The sequence below is a fragment of the Haliotis rufescens genome, unplaced genomic scaffold (assembly GCF_023055435.1).
Source record: "Haliotis rufescens isolate VD_foot unplaced genomic scaffold, xgHalRufe1.0.p SCAF_8, whole genome shotgun sequence".
Lineage (NCBI taxonomy): Eukaryota > Metazoa > Mollusca > Gastropoda > Lepetellida > Haliotidae > Haliotis > Haliotis rufescens.
In genome coordinates, this window is record NW_025964372.1 from 1423658 (window position 1) to 1429657 (window position 6000).

Below are 6000 nucleotides of genomic sequence, written 5' to 3' on the forward strand. Positions count from 1 at the left end.
GTGCTGACAAACCTAGAAACATAATCGGGGCGAACCGAGATTCGAACCCACAATCATAGGTTTCTGGCGTGTCCAAGGGACGCAACTCTGCACAGCGAATCGCGGCGCCTTAGACGACTCGGTCACCCGCGCCCCCTCACAATTATTGAACGAAATAAGATCATCGATATACCTGAATATTAAGTTAACTTTATGGTCAAATTGTCCTGTTTCGAGTCGGCCAATCCCAAACAAGCATTGGAGCACAATTGGTGCCCATGGGGATGCCTCCTTCTTGCCTAAATGTCCTATGTCACATTGACGTATTTCACATATTGGTTTCTCAATAAACATCAGATGACAAATGCTTCCATTCTTGACAAATTGTCCTGAACCTTATAAGAAAAAGAGCTAACTGTATCTTTGGTCACCAAGTTCATATTCAAATGTCCTGTGAACGTTTACGTGTTGGATAATGATGTACCAAGTTGAAAAACCAAACGTTTTGACATAATTGAACTTGGTTCTTTTCTAAGATTGCAAAAGTCCCTCAGATTTAAAAAGCATACACACAAGAACCTACATTGTTGTTTCACTGGGAGGGGATTCATTTTCCGGGAAGGGGAGGAGGTATTTTGGTTTGAGATCAGCATTTTCAGGAGCTCAATTATTTTTTAGAGTTTGCAAGATGTTCTGATAATTATGTAATTGTCTCAGCAAGTAAGCAGCTGTGATAATAGCATTACAATAAAGTTTCTTAATCTTGCAAGAAGCTAAGAATTCCAAAGGATAAACTGGTGGAACTCCTGCGCCTAATGACACTAAATAACACAACTCTGCGTTGTCCAAGGCCAGATTACCCTTAGATTGTCGGTGGGAACTGTGGTAGTCAAAGACTTGTACGTGTCTTGAACCTTTATTAGTACGAATAATAGTAGTTTGGCGACATGGCCAAGGTAAAGAAGGTAACCTATGTGGAATGTCAAAACCAGCATCTCTAGTATTTATAGTTTCTACTGCAACACATCTGTTCTCACTCTTGAGGGAAAGGGAACAATTATCCCAAACTATCATTGCATTTTAAGTCGAAAATCCTAACAATTATTACTTGTATTGATCCCAAGGACCCGTGCTCTCAGGAAGGGCCACCCGTGAGGGTCGGTTCATGAGGATCGGAGTCATGAGTGTCGGCGTCATAAGGGTCGGTGTCATGAGGGTCGGTGTCATGAAGGTCGGTGTCATGAAGGTCGTGTCATGAGGGTCGGTGTCATGAGGGTCGGTGTCATGAAGGTCGTGTCATGAGGGTCGGTGTCATGAGGGTCGTGTCATGAGGGTCGGTGTCATGAAGGTCGTGTCATGAGGGTCGGTGTCATGAAGGTCGTGTCATGAGGGTCGGTGTCATGAGGGTCGTGTCATGAGGGTCGGTGTCATGAAGGTCGTGTCATGAAGGTCGTGTCATGAGGGTCGGTGTCATGAGGGTCGGTGTCATGAAGGTCGTGTCATGAGGGTCGGTGTCATGAGGGTCGTGTCATGAGGGTCGGTGTCATGAGGGTCGTGTCATGGAGGTCGTGTCATGAGGGTCATGTCATGAGGGTCGGTGTCATGAAGGTCGGTGTCATGAAGGTCGTGTCATGAAGGTCGTGTCATGAAGGTCGTGTCATGAAGGTCGTGTCATGAGGGTCGTGTCATGAAGGTCGTGTCATGAAGGTCGTGTCATGAAGGTCGTGTCATGAGGGTCGTGTCATGAAGGTCGTGTCATGAAGGTCGTGTCATGAAGGTCGTGTCATGAAGGTCGTGTCATGAAGGTCGTGTCATGAGGGTCGGTGTCATGAGGGTCGGTGTCATGAGGGTCGTGTCATGAGGGTCGGTGTCATGAGGGTCGGTGTCATGAGGGTCGTGTCATGAGGGTCGGTTTCATAAGGGTCGTGTCATGAGGGTCGGTGACATGAAGGTCGTGTCATGAGGGTCGGTGTCATGAAGGTCGTGCCATGAGGGTCGGTTTCATAATGGTCGTTTAATGAAGGTCGGTATCTTGAGGGTCGGTGTCATGAGGGTCGGTGTCATGAAGGTCGTGTCATGAAGGTCGGTTTCATGATGGTGGTGTCATGAGGCATGACTTCGGGCTTTCCTCCCACATTAAGCTGACTAACGCCGTGATATAACTGGAATAATGTTAAAAGGGGCGTTAAACCCAACTCACTCACTCGCTCGCTCGCTTACAAAGTGTCCGCGAAAAGATGAGCTTTCGGTGTGAAATTAAAAATATATAATTTTTCTGAATAACTTCAGGTTAACATCACGTCGTCATTGTGCTGTATAGTGGGTATTTCTCACGTGACACAATATTAATAGTTTGTTTACAGAAAATCTTCGTCATGAAGCTCAGTAATAGTCTCTCTCTCTCTCTCTCTCTCTCTCTCTCTCTCTCTCTCTCTCTCTCTCTCTCTCTCTCTCTCTCTCCCTATCTCCCTCTCTCTCTCTCTCCCTATCTCTCTCTCTCCCTCTCTCTCTCCCTATCTCTCTCTCTCTCTCCCTCTCTCCCTCTCTCTCTCTCCCTCTCCCTCTCTCTCTCAAATGTATACAATTCCAATCAGTAGAGAAGATGTGGATTATGCCATACACAGAGCAAAAATTTGGAAAGCAACGAAAATTGACAGTATACCAAGTGTTGTCCTGGAGGATGAAGTTTGTGCAAAACTACCATACAGAGTTATCTCCCATAGCTTCGAGACGGGAAGCGTTCCTAGTATCTGTAATAAAGGCAGGATTAAACCCTCCCCTCAGGAAGCTCAGGGCAGTGATGTGTGTGACCCACTGAGCTACAGGCCCCTCACTACAATCTCGATCACACACACGATTGATGCTGTTGACCAACAGAACGGATTCAGTTAATGCCTACACTCAGAACTTATAAACTGTTTAAGTCAGAATTATTCACTGAACCCTACGCTCAACTACCACGCCATAAGACCCGTGAAGATTCCGGGGTAGAATAGGTTTTCAGCAACCCATGCTTGCCCTAAAAGGCGACTATGCTCGTCGTAAAAGGCGACTAACGGGATCGGGTGGTCAGGCTCGCTGACTTGCTTGATGCATGTCATCGATCCCAATTGCGTGGATCGATGTTCATGATATTAATCACTGGATTGTCTGGTCCAGACTCGATTATTTACAGACCGCCGTCATTTAATTTAGCTGGAATATTGCTGAGTGGGGCGTTAAACAACAAACCAACCAACAACCAACCACGCCATAAGAGATCCGTCCTTGCTCCCCTGAGATGTGACGCCCTCAAGTTGGAGATTGAAAGGGTTGATACAGGATCCCACTAGTCCCAGCAAACCTAGGTTTTTGTATTGCTTGTTCCGATAGATAAAAACATTTCCTATAATGATACCCGTCGTAGTGAACTCCCGACCTTATTCAGCGATGCCTCTGCCACATATTTGAATACATTGCTTTATATCCGTCAGTTCGTTATAAGCGTGCTTTACTATGCAGTAAACTACGGTTATAACGAACTCAAAAGGGCCACTAATTTTAGTTCGTTTTAGCCGTTGTTCGTTATAGGCATATATATAGCGTAACTACAGCAAATAGTCGGGGCAAAAATATAGTTCGTTATATCCGTCAGTTCGTTATAAGCGTGTTCGTTATAAACATAGTTGAATGTAATACCTTTGCAACTTCATGAGGTTCATTGTGCTTTAAAATGTTCACCCACAGAAACTATTCTATTATTCATAATTTTTTACCCTCATATGCATTTATTCATTTTTATGTATTTTATTTTTATACTTGTCCCTTTTCTTTGTGTATATTACGCTAAGCAATGTATATATACTCATATACCTTATAGGTACGTAGGGATAAGTGTATAATGTTTACTTATTAGTGTAAGCTAATATGTGCGAACGTATTCTTGATCCTCACACTGAACTTAACAACACAATTTATTTTTATTTAATTTTGTATTAAGAATTGAAGACGGCTGCCAGAAAAGGGGACACCTGGTCGGTGTTGAGATAAGAGTAGATTCATAATCTTCAATGGCATCCCTCCAAAATAACAAAACATGAGCCGAATAGCTTTAAAACGGACGATGTAGTGCCTTGTCAATTCATTTTGGTTTTACACATATGGCACACAGAAATCTATCAAACAAATAATTTACAGTACTGTTAATTCAATGTTTAACTGTTTCTCAAAGCCCGTTTGGGTGGCGTTTGTTTTAATGCATCATACTCCGCTGACTTTTATCTTTTGGACAAATGGTGAGACAAAAATATACCACTAAATTAATTAAATTAATGTTCCTTTATCTCACGTAGCAATACCCCCACCACCCCTCCCACACACAGAGGGAAGTGAATTTTGCCTTCCAGTCTTTTAAATTTCCTTTCGGTTGCCATGACATTTCAGCTTAGTGAAGGTTAAATTATAGAAACTCAGACTTGCTTAGAATCCGTGTTTATCTCTTCATGCTTGTTACATTATAGTAAACTTGACAAGTCAATGTTGAATATTAATATTACACATGTATCTTAAAAAAAACTATGGGCCAGATGAATTGATGCCTTGATATTCAAAAAGAACTAACTTTGTTTATTTTCACGCCATCTCGACCATCGTTTACATCTGTTGGAGCAAAATCAAAGGCGCCGCCCAGGATCTTTTAGACAACAGACAGTGTCGTCCGTTTCGCTTTGAACCACCATCCCACCCTGTCGGTGGGAGGTATCAAATTGATGCGCAAATAACTGTGTCCGGTCTACCGCTGGATTTGATGCGGTGGCAGTGTTTTGATAACTTCTTTGATAGGCATTTAGAAGTTGGAGTACTAAGTAAGGAAAGGAATTTATGGATGAACAACTTCTTTATTACAATTAAGAGCGACGTTTTGGTGTAGGTTCTAACACCGTTATCAAGCAAGTTGTTCATCCATAAATTCTTTTTCTTACTTTGTACTCCAACTTCTAAATGCCTATCAAAGAAGTTATCATAACACTGCCACCGCATCAAATCCAGCGGTAGACCGGACACAGTTATTTGCGCATCGATTTGAGTTTTATGATGGTTATAAAAAAATTGTAAAGGTGTATTTTTTTTTTTGTTAACAGCCCCCTTATTCGCTAACGACCGGTAAAAACAATTGTAATAACAGAGTATAGGCAATGGAACCTAAAAATAACATGCCCAGGAATCATCATTTATGTATAACTTCTTTGAGTGGCATTTACTTCATCATTTGTGTATTAGATGATGGTGGTGTCTTGCAACGTCATAACGTTAGATCACGAGGGCGAAATATTAAAGTGTTTTATCATACACGAGAGGTGGGGCACTGACTGGGTTACACCAAAAATGTGGTTTGAAATCACTGACATGGGCTATTAGGTTATTTAAGTTAGTAACATAATAATGCAAAAGTAAATGTATCCAAGGTAATGATTGAATTGAGAAACAATATTGAATCAGCTTTTAATCGGGAATGACTACTCAACAGCTTCCCTGCGCATATGCGAAGAGCACAACTAGATATTGTATAGACACTACAAACTTGCATGACTTATTTGAGCTGTTTACTGACGATTAACAAGTGTTTTTCATCAACATAAGCACAACAAATTCAAATATACTTCCTGAATAAAACATCATTGCAAGTTCAAAGTTTAGTTTATACATTGTACACTATAAGAGAGAAGAGACGATTATGGAGATGGGATTCCTATGGACGGAGAGTCTCATATAATCAAAGCCTTACACTACTTATTCAATTTTATTAAAAAAATTCAGTTTTTCTAAACTGTTAAGAAAAACGTTGGCATGATCACAAGGTAACGGCCCTGTTGAATGTTACCCTGTGACATCTATCACAAATTTGATGCGTTCTCCATGTTCAGTTATTTCCAATATCCTGGTTATTAGAAACAGTTTAAAAAAACCATTTGCATTCTCCCTTTAACCAATCATCCATGCACGCAAATGCAATACATAATGTTTTAACTTGGTTACATCTGT